At 37.5% G+C, this 13469-nt stretch overlaps 1 protein-coding gene across 2 annotated transcripts in view; it reads right to left on the reverse strand.

The window, feature by feature from the left end:
- The window catches only part of LRRTM4 (leucine rich repeat transmembrane neuronal 4), a 751767-nt gene that overhangs the window by 294954 nt on the left and 443344 nt on the right, over positions 1-13469 (reverse strand). The gene's annotated exons all lie outside the window — the stretch shown is intronic.

The following is a 13469-nucleotide window of genomic DNA, read 5'->3' on the forward strand; positions in this document are numbered from 1 at the left end:
CAAGCAGATTAATAGAGGAGTTTATTTTACCTCACCAATTAAGTAAAGATATAAACCATCATAAAGGGAAAGCCATAGAAAACTGTAGGTCCCATTATGATGGAATTAGGAAGCAGAGATCGTCTGGGAAGGGATAATATACTAGAAAGCTGTAAGGAATACATCAATTCTATATCTTCTGATTTCTCAAAAACAGTAGTAATTCTAAATGTTTACATGAGGTATTATGATTTTGTTTGTGCTGAATTTAAATCAAAAGAATAAAGGGGAAATTAGTTGCCACAATGAAATATATCTGCAGCTAAAGATAGTGAATTGGTTTGACTTCAGGTTGAAATCTATGTAAAATAAGGTGTCAGAAATATTTGCAAGGAGTTTGAACAATTGTGAAGAATTATTAAGGTACAGCTGTGTGCCTGATAGTCATTGTATTTCCATCATGGAAAATGTTGTCAGGACTATCTGCTTGGTAATGAGAGCAGCAGACTTGGTCTACAATCTAAACATATTTTCTTTAAAAGACTTAAAATTTTATCTTTATTTATTTTTATATTAATATATATTTATGTATTTTTATTTTGTCTGCATGGAATTATGTGTTCCATGTCCATGAAAAAGCCTTAGAAATCAGGCAATCCCCTGGAACTAACATTACAGGCAGTGGAAGGCACTGTGTAGGTATGGAACTGAACATCTGCCTCTTGAAAGAGGAACAAGCACTCTTCACCACTGGACTATCTCTTTAAATGCATGTTGAATAGTGTTAAATACATTTCTCACCTCATTCTTCATCTAGCTATGTGACCTTGACAATACTTAACTCTCCATTATGTCTATTTCATAAGACGGAGAGGAATTCCTATTTTTAAAAGCCTTAGAAATAGATATGTAAACACACACCAGTTGCTGAGCATTATGTTCACCAGAGCAAACACTCATTAAATATTATAAATAACAGTCATTGTATCTATGTTTGTATGACAAGTATTTTAGTAATCCAACCATCCATTCTCTACAAAATCAGCCGAACAATGGCTTATGTTCTCAAAGGACCTAAAAACGTTATTTAACTTTACTTCTGTGTATTGACACCAAGAAAAAGAACAATAAATAGGGCTAAGCCTTAGAGAAATGGTCTTTTTTTGTTTGTTTGTCTTTTTCTTTATTATTTTTTCATAGAATACATTCTGATCAGAGCCTCTCCTCTCTTCACTCCTCTCAGACTTTCCCCCACTACCTCCTGCCTCTCTCAGATCCACTCCTCAGCCATTTGCCTACTCTTCAGAAAAGAGCAGGCCTTCCAAGAGTATCAGTCAAACACTGAACAATAAGATGTAATAAAAGTAGGCAAAACTCCTCCTATCAAGGCTGGATGTGGCAACCCAGTATGAGGAGAGGAGTATGAGGAGGCAGAGGAGCCAGAGACACGTTCACTCTCAGTGTTCGGAGTCCAACAAAAAGCCCCAGCTAAACAACCATTGCAGGTATGCAGAGATCCTGGTGCAGGCCCACACAGGCTTTGTGGTTGTCACTTCAGTCTGTGAGCCACTATGAGCGCTGTGTGGTTGATTCTTTGGGCCCCGTTTGCCTGATGTCCTCAAACTCTTGGGCTCCTCCAGACTTCCCCCTCTTCTGCAAGGGTTCCTCAGTTCCATCTTATGTTTGGCTGTGGGTCATTTACCTATTCCCATCAGCTCCTGGAGGAAGCCTTTGTGGGAAGGATTGTGGTAGAAACCAATCTATAAGTATAGAAAAATGGCATCAGGAAACATTTCATTTGCTTTTAAAAACTATTTATTTGTTTTTATTTGTAGTCATATTTGTTCCAACCTAGGCATCTGGGCCACTTTGTTTCTGGCTTCTGACTGTCCAGGCAGTGTTGGACAATGACTCCCTCTCCTGCGATGCTCATGGACTGTAAGAATTAATATAACAAAAATGCTCATCTTACCAAAGGCAATCTAGAGATTCAATCCAATCCCCATCAAAATTCCAAGACAATTATTTTTTCTTATTTTTATGATAATTTTATTAAATATTTTTACATATGCATTTATATTATTGCACATAAATACAATAAACTACCTAGAGCAAGAAGAATCATGAAAATATCAGGAATTATCTCTATATATGTTACATTCAAAGTGTTTTGGCTATTTGTATTTGGCAACCTTGAAGACAATATCTTTCCTAACTTGGTGAGTCTAAAATTCTGAATGTAAATCAATATCTATCATATCTCATCATTATCAACTTAAAGCATCTATCTAGACATAAAAATATCTTAACCCCTAAATAACAAAGCTTAATTGAAAAACTAAACTACCTGGTCTTCAATCCCATTAGAGATGTGAGAAGGAATGCAATTGATTACCTGAGTATACAGGGAGTGCAGGTTAGCAGCTTCTCAAATGAGAAGATGACAGAAACAGTTTGCTGTCTGAACAGTCATCCAAATTTCTCTATAATGTTGGAGCATCATCTTCTGCTTTCTGGTTCAATATATCTGACTTCATATTTGTCTTTACTGACATCGAAAGGAAAATACTCAATTTCATATGGGAAAAAAAACAGGATAGCTAAAACAATCCTAATAATAACAGAACTTCTCAAGGTATCGCCTTCCCTGATTTCAAGCTCTACTAATGAGCTATAATAATAAAAACTGCATGGTATTGGCAGAAAAACAGGCATGATCAATGAAATGGAATAGAAAACCTAGACACAAGTCTACACACTTATGGACAACATGATTTTTGAGAAATATCCTGGAAATAAATTATGGAAAAAAGAAAGAATCTCCAGCAAATGCTTGTCTAACTGGATGTCTGCATGTAGAATAAGGCAAATAAATCCATATTTATAAGTATGCAAAAAACCCAAGTCCAAGTGGATCAAACATCTCAAGATATAACCAGACACATTAAACATGATACAATGGAAAATAGCCAGTAGCCTTGAGTGCACTGGCACAGGAGACAAGTTCCTATACAGAACACCCATAGTGTAGGCACTAAGACTGACAATTCATAAAGGACCTCATAAAATAAAAAAGCTTTTGTAGGGCAAAGGTACAGTCAATGGGACAAAACAGCAGCCTACAGAGTGGGAAAAGAGTTTTACCAACTCCACATCAGATAGAGAGCTAGAGCAGTGGTTTTTACTCAGGAGTTTTTACTCAGGTGCAGGGCCATTTCATGTTTGAAAGTGTTGCACTGGGAGGATCTGGAACAACAGAGTGGATTCTTGGGATTTTCTTAACCTCACTTCCACTGTCCTGTTTATACATATTCTCATGAAAGGTTCTATTAATTTTCTATTTAACTATTTTCTCATAATACCAAGCATGTTGACAGAGAGATTCAGAACAAATATGAATAATGTCTTCGGTGTAAAGATTAGCTTCATTGATGTCTTTCGAGCACATAAAATAGAATAGCTTTACATTTGAATTCACGGGCATAATAGGCAAGTTTTAAAAAACAGCTATTTCTCCTAGGATAGAGCAATAAACAAACAAATATAAATATTTTCAAATGGAAAGAAATAATATATTTATCTACATTGCCTAAAGAAATGCAGAGCGATGCTGAGAGTCAGCCGTAGTGATTAGAAATTCATTGATTAAAAAACAAAAAACAACCACAAAAAACCTTATTCAGCAGGAAAATGTAAATGTTTCACTGAAGTGGAACGCAGACAAGGCAGAAGATCTGCACAATAGGAAATGATATGACTCCTTATAGGTGAATAATAACCGTGCTCCTGGCATCTTTGTTGTTAAGTGCTCCGAAGGTTTAAGTTCATGTGCATGTGAGACACACATGTTTTAAAGTGCAAAATACATAAGCAAATCTTCTAACTTAACAGGATGACCCAATAGAGATGGTGGAAGGCAAGAGAAAGTCAATAGAGGAACGAAGGTACAGGATGAGACTTAGTCTGCACCGGTATTTAAAAATCGATACACAGCATCAAGAGCTAATGATAACAAACCTGTGCAGATGAATAACAGAGAGACATTCGTCAGAATAGGGCTCTCCATCTCAGAGTAATGCTCGTAGAATTTGCTTTGTGTTTTCCACAGATTTATTTGAGGCCCAGAATGATTGCTTACAGCTGGCAGCTTGCTGGTCTCCTAGTGATTCTTATAATTATCTCTATTGAGTTAGGGTATTGATCTGTAGCTGCTAGCCATTTCAAAATTCCCCCTTTATCCTGCAAGAGGTAATAGAATTAATGGGCATCTTTGCCAAACATCACAAGAACATTAAGCACACAATTAGGTCAGAATATGAAACTGGTGGAGGGGGAGAGGAACCAACTAAATTTAAATTTTAGCTAAAATAAATTGAAACAAGATGTTCTCACTTAATTTGTTTCTCCAGTACATACACAGTATGAAAACAGTACCCAAGAAACTTCGATAAATTGACTAGAGAATCGTCAAAACCACCTGCCCTGGTAGGAGTGGTAGATATTCAAACCAGAAGTATGTTAGAATTGTATTTTATTAATTAAAAAGATAGCCTATGGTGGATAGTCTAAGGGGAGTTCAGAATATTGGCTCTCAGCTGGCAGGCCTGCAGTGGAGTCTGGCTATAGCCACTTTTCTCTTCTGAAACACAAAGAAAAGGCAGTATTCACACCCAGAAGTCATTTGAGGCATCCATTGTGAGCCTGTGTGGATGAGCTTTGGTAGGGAGGCCAGGACTGACGGTTCATACCTAGAATGTGTAGGGGAAATGCACATTATTTTAAAGACTAAGTGGGTGGATAGTGTGTATGTTTAATCACTGATGCTTAAAGGATTTTACACAGCTGTCCACTTTTGCTTGGTACATGGCCAAAGCAGGCAATAAAATCTCTATCACAATCCCATGAAGGAAGAGGGTGATAAAAAAACATTTTTCACCAAATTCATAAAGCAATCTCAACTAAACTCAGTGGCAAAAACAAACAAAAATGACAGAAAAATAAGGGGGGTCCTTTTTAGGAAGAGTTTGAGTAAGAGACGGAAGAGAATAAATATAGCTAAAATTCAATATGCACCAGTAGATAGCCATCAGCCCATGGAAATATTGTTAGCAGAATTAAGTTACTCAGTGAATTTTTAAATAACTGCCATTGCTCTTGATTACTTTTAGAACTTGATGGAAAAAACTTTATTGCCTAAGACAATGCATACTTGAGTCATGGGACATGGAGCAATCAAACGATTACTGACTTAGAAGTTACATCGCCACTAGACAGTTTCATAAAGCTGGGATGTTCTGTGTACTCTACTTGGATAAACACATCATCAACAGCATTACTATAGTGTAAAATTTTTGAGCTACAATAGTGACTGGGCTGGTGAGATACACCCACTGGTGCAACAGTGGCACAGATATTACGAAAGTAAACAACTGCTTGTCTTCCTACCCATATATTAGTGCATCTCAAAACACCCATGAAATAACATTTTCATTTAATAGTAAAGATGATTAAAACAGACATCCAAAACTGGCCAATGTGCAGAGAATAAGTGACTTGGGAGTACTCAGCTCTAAATGGAACATGTATATAAAATGACCTCTCCCTTCAACACTAAGTCATCACTGTAGAAGAGATAATGGACAGATTGTAAGAGAAAAGAGAAGTAGATGTCTGCAACAAAACAGTGCTTTTTGGGCATAGTAGCACAGTTGCACACATGAGCTCACAGTGGATTGGAATGCATGCAAAAATCTTCATCAAGATCAATCTGATCAAAATCTGAGGAAGGATAGAGAAGAAATTCATGAATCCATACAATGATTGGAATTTGTATGTGATGGCTCCTGGGGGGAAACGGTCAGTTTTCTTCATGAATGAAGCCCCTGAAAGTTTGGTCTACCCATGTTCCAGTAAATGGCTCACACCCATGCTCATGTAGGCAGTACTAAATGGAGCAGTGCTATGAGACAGACAGAGAGAGAGAGAGAGAGAGAGAGAGAGAGAGAGAGAGAGAGAGAGAGAGAGAGAGGAGAGAGCATGAAGTTGATGTTGTGAGGGAAACTAGGGGGAGGAAGGAGAATTTAGAGAGTTGTAGGGGAGGCAATGGGTGTGGATGTTACCAAAACACACATGCTAATATGCATATTAAATAAAAGCTTTAAATTTAAAAGGAGTATATAGTTTGGAGGGAAAAGTGGCCGTGGAATGTATCTGAAAGTGGAGGAGAGGGAGTAGAGGGTGTATTTGATTAGAACACTTCATATACATGCGTGAAAAAAATAACAGGTATTATTGTTTCATTTTTCTTTTTATGACAATAGCTATATCATACACATTTAGTTGGTATGGGAATGGAAACACTGTGCTGGGCAAATGGAATAAGTATATTTAAGTAGCTAAAATAGCTGGTTTGGGAGGGAGAAAAAACTTCAATCACTTATTTTTCACTTCCTTGACAGCCCCCTCGATAAAGTACAGATGGTGCTACAATCTCTCCCTTAACTGCACCCATGTATCACTCCAGGAACACTGTGCATATTTAAGGGAATCATCGGTTGTAGACAGAGAGGTTGCTGCTGCCTGAGCACCGTTTTCAGAAGCAGAAACCATCTGAGGACAGTTTTTTTCACTTTGAGTAATTGTCATTTTTAAAAGTGAAATGGGCATTGGTGAGTGGAAAAATTGTAAAGTTAGTGACTGGAAAAAAAAATCTGTTTTGGCTGATCTATCATCTGAACAAACTTGTTTTTGACTCACTCATTTGCAACGGTGTTTTGAAATACGTTCATTCGTAATCAGATCTGCTTCTCAGGAAACTGGGATTCAGCAGCTGCACTGTCCTCACTACAGTGGCAAGGCTTCTGGGAAAGAAGAAAAAAAAAAAACACAGGCACCGGGACAGTTGCCCCCAGCTCTCTCTAAGCAGAACAAGCAGATGAGATGCTGGCTCTGCCACCTCAGTGTTTCCACACTAAAGAGGAACTGTCCATCACAGCGCTAGCCCTGCCCTCTATACTGTCTGTTTCCTTCATCTCCTCCAGTCTGGTGAAAGCCTGAAGGAGAAAATTAAAAGGACCGTGCATCCAAACTGCTGCTCTTCTCTGCAGACAATTCTATGACACTTGTAGAACACACAAAACCGTTTTTCAAATCAGCTTTTCACTTTCTTCCAGGCATGTATCTATGGCTTGTATACAAAACATCTTAAGAACAACTTGCAGTCTATGGAAAGAAAATACAGTTTTAAGACAAGAACACCAGGTAGAGAATTTGAGAATGATTACTGTGTGATCTAAACTGCCTTCTGAAAATTAGAAAGCTGGGATTGGAGTTCTCTGACAGACTATGGGTTTAGCAAGGGGTTATAATATATAGCATCACAAAAAAGGAAGAGAGAGAGAGACAGAGACAGACAAATGAACTAAGATAAAGTGAGGCAGAAAGAAGGAAGAAAGATAAAATAGGAGGAAAGGAAATTAAAATTTCTTGTCATATCTTAAACTTACATTTTATTCTAGATTACACACACTATTATGCTTCTACATATTGGAAAGAAACTTGGAGAAAATGAAATCATTACCAGAGGTCAAGCATAACAGCAAAAATAAGACTAACAACAATGTAAATCAAACTGGGCAACAAGGTACAATATATAGCAGAAAAAAAAAACCAACAAATGACAAATCAAGTTCAAGATCAGAAGAAAAGAATAAAATGAAATTGACTGAGAAATATGAGTATAAACAAGAAAAGATGACAAAACTCATTCATTTTAAGACAAAGCTAATACACTAATGTAATATTTAAGATATGACATTATTATGTCACAAACCAAATATTCTATACTTATTCAAAATTCTCCGATCACAGGATGTCAGGGAAAGCACATACAACAAATCTTTCCTCTTTAGAAGATTGAAGTCAACATCTGTCTAATTGTATTTGCCATTTCTCAGATAAAGATTAGACTCTGTGCATTTCATAGAGCATTGGGAAAAGTAAACTAGAGTGCTGTTGCCAACTTATTCTCAGCACCTGTAAACTTACATAATGATCCAGTTATGCAATCTTGTACATATGCCTGCCATACACTGTAGTGACAAAGTGAGTGTCTCAGAAAGGCTACAGTAAATAATCCAGAAAGTGCCCATGTTACTTTGCCTCCTGTAAATAAAGCAGAAGGCACTTTCTGGGGCATGTCCTCTAAGTGTTAGTCACATATAAGTCATTGTGGTGTGATGATGAAAAATATTTGGGGGACTTCTGTGTGATTAAAGTAACAGTCAGATGATCATAAGGTCTGGAGTTCAAATCTGTAGATCTCACATAACTTCTGACACAGCACAATGTACTTGTAGTCCTGTATGCCTAGGGGTTAACAGGAGACAGAATCAGGAGTATTTCTGAAGCTTGGGACCCAGCTCTACTGAAGAACACAAGAGACCGTATCTTAAACACAGTTGAAGGCAAGAACCAATACCCAAGGTTCTCTCTCTCTCTCTCTCTCTCTCTCTCTCTCTCTCTCTCTCTCTCTCTCTCTCTCTCTCTCTCTCACACACACACACACACACACACACACACACAAAGTCATGTATATGTGGGGATATAAAAGTAGCAGAGGTGCAACAAGGAGAGATATAATTGATGTAATACAACATTAATATATAGAATTTTCCAGAAAAGCCCACCCAAGATTAAAATACTCAAATGAAAGAGTTAATACCTATACATATACAAATATAAACATGTGGGGCCTATATGCAACCAAGTCAGGAAGCAGGGAATTGAGACTTCATGAAGAATTAATTGAGATTCACAGAAGCCCAGGGATTCCTGCAATGATCTTTGAGAAAACAGTCCACAAGACTCTACAAGCAGACTACAGTGAGTCGACTCCATTTCTGCTGACAATTTTTATAACCTGCTATCTACTGGCTTCTCTACAGCCTCTCTTCCTGAATGTGATTTTTTCAATACATTTTTTTTTCATGGACCTGTGTCATCCACTCCACACTATGGTAACACTTCTTATAACATTATAACATTAAACATATCTTATCTTTAAACCTTTTGAGTTTTCTAATTTAGACACATCAACCACCAGTACCACCACAAACAAAAATGCCAAGGAAAAGTAACGTTTGCAGCCAGTTGTCACAGGTCAGAAGTCAATGGTTTTTGGACCTCATGGAGTTTAATTGCCTGTCTTTGATGACATAGGAAGAGTTTCTTGGAGTGAAGCTCATGTCTCAGTGGATAAAGTGCTTAGTGCATAAGTGTGAGGACAAGAGATCAGATCTTAATCGTCCAGAAAATATCTGGTTGACCTTGCATCTTCTTGTAATCCAAGCACTTGGGAAGTAGACACTGGGACCTCTGGATAAAGCTTGCTTGCTAAACAATCCTAGTCTGTGATTTCTAGACTTAAATGAGATGCTCCTGCTGAATATATATGGTAGTGAGCAATCAGGAAATATAACACAGCCAACTTTTGCCTCTGGCCTTTATATGCATGTTCACACACAATTGTCTACACATGCATACATGTATAAAAACACACAACAGCAAACATTCAATTGCTCTTTTTTTTAATTAGTTGAAATCAAGTAATTTGTGTGCTAGAGTCAAAGACTGTTGATGGCAGTGATAGATTTTGCCCATGAAGATCAACTCTGAAAGAGGATGAAGAAGAGGCAGGCTTAGAACTTCTCAACTCCCATTGAAACCAAAAAAATGTGTTTCTGCTTTTGCTGTCATTTATTGGTGTCTGTTTTTTCTTATCTGGGTCCTTCCTTCCACCCAGTATTTTTTGACACTTCATTTTTTTCTTTATTATTTTTTTTACTTTCTTTTTTAAAAATTACTATAATTTATTTAGATAATATCCTGAATTTTATGCCCTCACTTGTATCTTCCCATTCCCACCCTCCCTCCTTCATTCACCTTATTCTCCTCCCCCTAGACCTCTGACAGAAGGGGATCTCCTCCCCTACCGTATGACCACAGCCTATAAGGTCTCATCTGGATAGCCTGCTTGCTCTTCCTCTGTATGCTGCTGGGCCTGCCCACCAAGTGGAAGTGATCATAGACAAAAACAAAGTCACCTTTGTACTTTTTGATTGAGATCAGAACACATATTATTATAACATGTTATTTTACACACACAAAAAAAGCATGCTTTGCTTTCGTAATTTTTCTATACTAGTAGTGTGACCCAAACAATATTTATTTAGAGAACAAGTGATTCAATATACTTAGTTAAATAATCAATACCATTGAATATTAAGTGAATACCAGTAAACCACTTTATTACTTAAGCGAGTTGTCATTTTTGAAAATATGCTGCTTTTTTTCTTCTCAGACTAAATTTTGTCAACCTACTTTTTTTAATCTGCTGAACTTGGCAATGGTTTAAAGTATCTGAAGCTAAATATATTCATTTTTCTTGTGGTAATTTAGCATATTTGAAAGGAACTAGGCTGTCATCTTTAAAGAATGCACTGAAAAATAAATAGTGTTTGACTCAACTTAAAAAAAAATTCTGACAAATATCTTTGAATCTGGAGGAAGGCCACAAGCCTTTCAGCGGTAACCTATTATCTTGTCATGGTGGATAGTTCTTCAGTAGAGTTGTCTAAATATTCCTAAGAAGGTTTTCTCTTCTCTTTTCTTCCTCTATCCTCCTCTTCCTTCCTATCTTTCCCTTCTACGTCCTCATCATCCCCTTCTTCTCCCACTCGCCTCCTTCTGTCTTTCCTCCTCCTCTTTGCATTAGCACTTGCATATTAAAATGAAACAAGAAGAAACAGAGTAAAATGGCTTATGTTTGGGACAGAACATAAGCTCTTCCTGTGAGATGACTCACACATCTTGGTCACCAACTGACCAGCATAACTTATTCAAAATTGCATCACAGGTAAGAACCTTAACCATTCTGCCTCCTTTCCAAATAAGTTGTCTGGGATTTCTAAAACCTCAGCAAGCTCTTATCTGTGGGCATTCTCTCTCCCAAATGATTGACCCACATACAGAGAGGTTGGTGAAATGGCAGTTGTAGAGGGAAACTAGATTCTACTCCGTGGTCTTTAAAATTAGTTAAATATTTCTCTTGACAACTTCACACATGTGTATAATATATTCTGGTTACTTTTGCTCCACTCCTTCCCATCCCTGCCATATCTCTTCCCCCTCTTAAGTCTTTCCCCAACATTTTGCTTTTGTAACTTGTTGTTTTGTCCTGTGACCAGCTGATTGTATCCAGGGCAGTCTGTTTAACCATAAATGTAGAACTGCTGCCAGAGACTGATAGGCTCACCCTTGAGGATAGAGCTCAAGACATGGCTGTCCCTTCCTTAGAATCCACCACCAGTCAGTATTTTCCTAGACCAGGATAGAGTCCCATGTGCCCTCCATGAAACATAATTGACTCTTGACAAGTTCAGTCTTATTCAGGCAACCTCAGCTACTGTGAGGTCATGATTGCATTAGCTGTGTCATGATAGAAGATGATGTCACTCAGCCCTTCTTGTTACCTTCCGGTTCATATGTCTTCTGCACACAAATCATAATCGTCCAGTTTCTTCACGATCCTCAGGCTTTACATATACAGCTTGTTATCAAGGAGGGGTTTGTCTTTCTGAAGAGCATAGGTAAAGCAAAGTTATTGGCTGCTTTTTACTCATTTTGTTTCTGGAATCATGGCGAGGCAGTGGGTAACCATAGTCACTGGCAAAAAGCTCCATCTTCATGTACAATATGACCCTCCCTTCATGAGTCAGGAATGACTACATCATGATCTCTATGGATATACACCTGAGGCTGGGATGAAGTGGAGTTCACATCTGCCAGGCTTTTGTTTGAAATCTTGAGCCAATTCTACAATTATCTCACAGAAATACTCTCTGGGTAAATATAGAAGAATTTTGCATTATAAAGACACTTTTCAAATCACTAAATAAACATAGAGGATACAGAAAATTTTCTGGTAAAAAAGCAATGAGATCAGGAATTTTTCAGGCAAATATAGGGAACTAGAAAAGATCATCCAAGTGAGGTAACCCAGACCCAGAAAGACACACATGGTATGTACTCACTTATCAGTGGTTTCTAGCCGTACAGTACAAGGGAAACATATTACAATTCACAGATCCAAAGAAGATGAGTAACAAGGAGGATCCACAGGAGAATGATTAAATCTTACTCAAAGGGGGAAATTGAGTAGACAGTGGAAGTGGTTAAAGAGAGAGAACAAGGTAGGAGATGGAATGAAGAGAAAAATGAGGTTGGAGATCAGACCTGGGGAGAATGAGGACAGGAGGACAGAGGGCCTGTGGGGAGAAGAGAAACCATGGGTGGAGGCATCTCTGTGACAAACTGGAGACATAGGAAAGAGTAGGCTTTTGGGAGAATATGGGGGCTACTCTAGCTGAGATTCCTAGTAGCAGGTGTCATGGAGACTGAAGAGGACACCCTCTAACTAAATATGTATCTTTACATCCAAAGATCAGTATACATTTTAATCCTGACCAAAGAAACTTCTTTTTTTGTAGCAGATTGAATCCATTTCAGAAAGCCAAAAACTGTTAAAAGTCAAAGAAACAATTGACTGTGGGGTGACCAGCCCCAGTGAATATACATACAACACAAAACAACACAACACAACATAACACAACACAACACAACCTTTATGCCTAAGGATCAGAGAACATAGCAGAAGAAGAAGCAAGAAGATCCTAAGATCCGAAGGACCAGGAAGGAAATCTGCTGTTAGATGGTGTTCTCTACATAGGACAATGAAGGGACTCCCAAGAAACTTCAACAACATGGATGCCAAATAAGACCTAAAAATTGAAAACACCAAATAATATGCAAACTTACATAGTGGAGTTTTCCTGGGGCCCCACTCCTAGATGAAGAGCTACAGACAATTAAAAACTGAGGAAAGGGGAAAATTGGGCTTCCCCCAAGGATAAGAATCCTAAGTGGCTATCCAATATCTGGTAGTCAGTCTTGAATTTATATACATACAACAACATTAAATGTACTCAGCAATATATATATACGTATATATATACGTAGTAGATATGTATAAACACACATATGCTCTTTCATTGATATATAAAATGGTATATATGTATATATAACAATAACAGCAAATTATAGAGCTATGTCATTAAAATACAATTCTTCACTGCTTTATATTAGTATCCATGCCATCAGGAGTAGCAAATGTTGATTTTACTCTTAATTTTGTCACATTCTTAAAGTATGATATTATAAAAGCTATCGAAATAATTTTTCAACTTGAGTTTCTCTAAATCTATGCAATAGTCTGGCCTACTTATCTTGCAGTGTAATTCAGAGAAGCAAATTAGATAATGGAGCATTCCTTAGATTATCAATAGTGAGACCAATTTTAATTATCATAATTATATTTGGCCAGTCTTAAAAGTAAGTCTGTGTCTCTAATGCAAGGGATTCAGATCTTAAGC

The sequence above is a fragment of the Acomys minous genome (assembly GCF_964271855.1).
Source record: "Acomys minous genome assembly, chromosome: 17".
NCBI lineage: Eukaryota > Metazoa > Chordata > Mammalia > Rodentia > Muridae > Acomys > Acomys minous.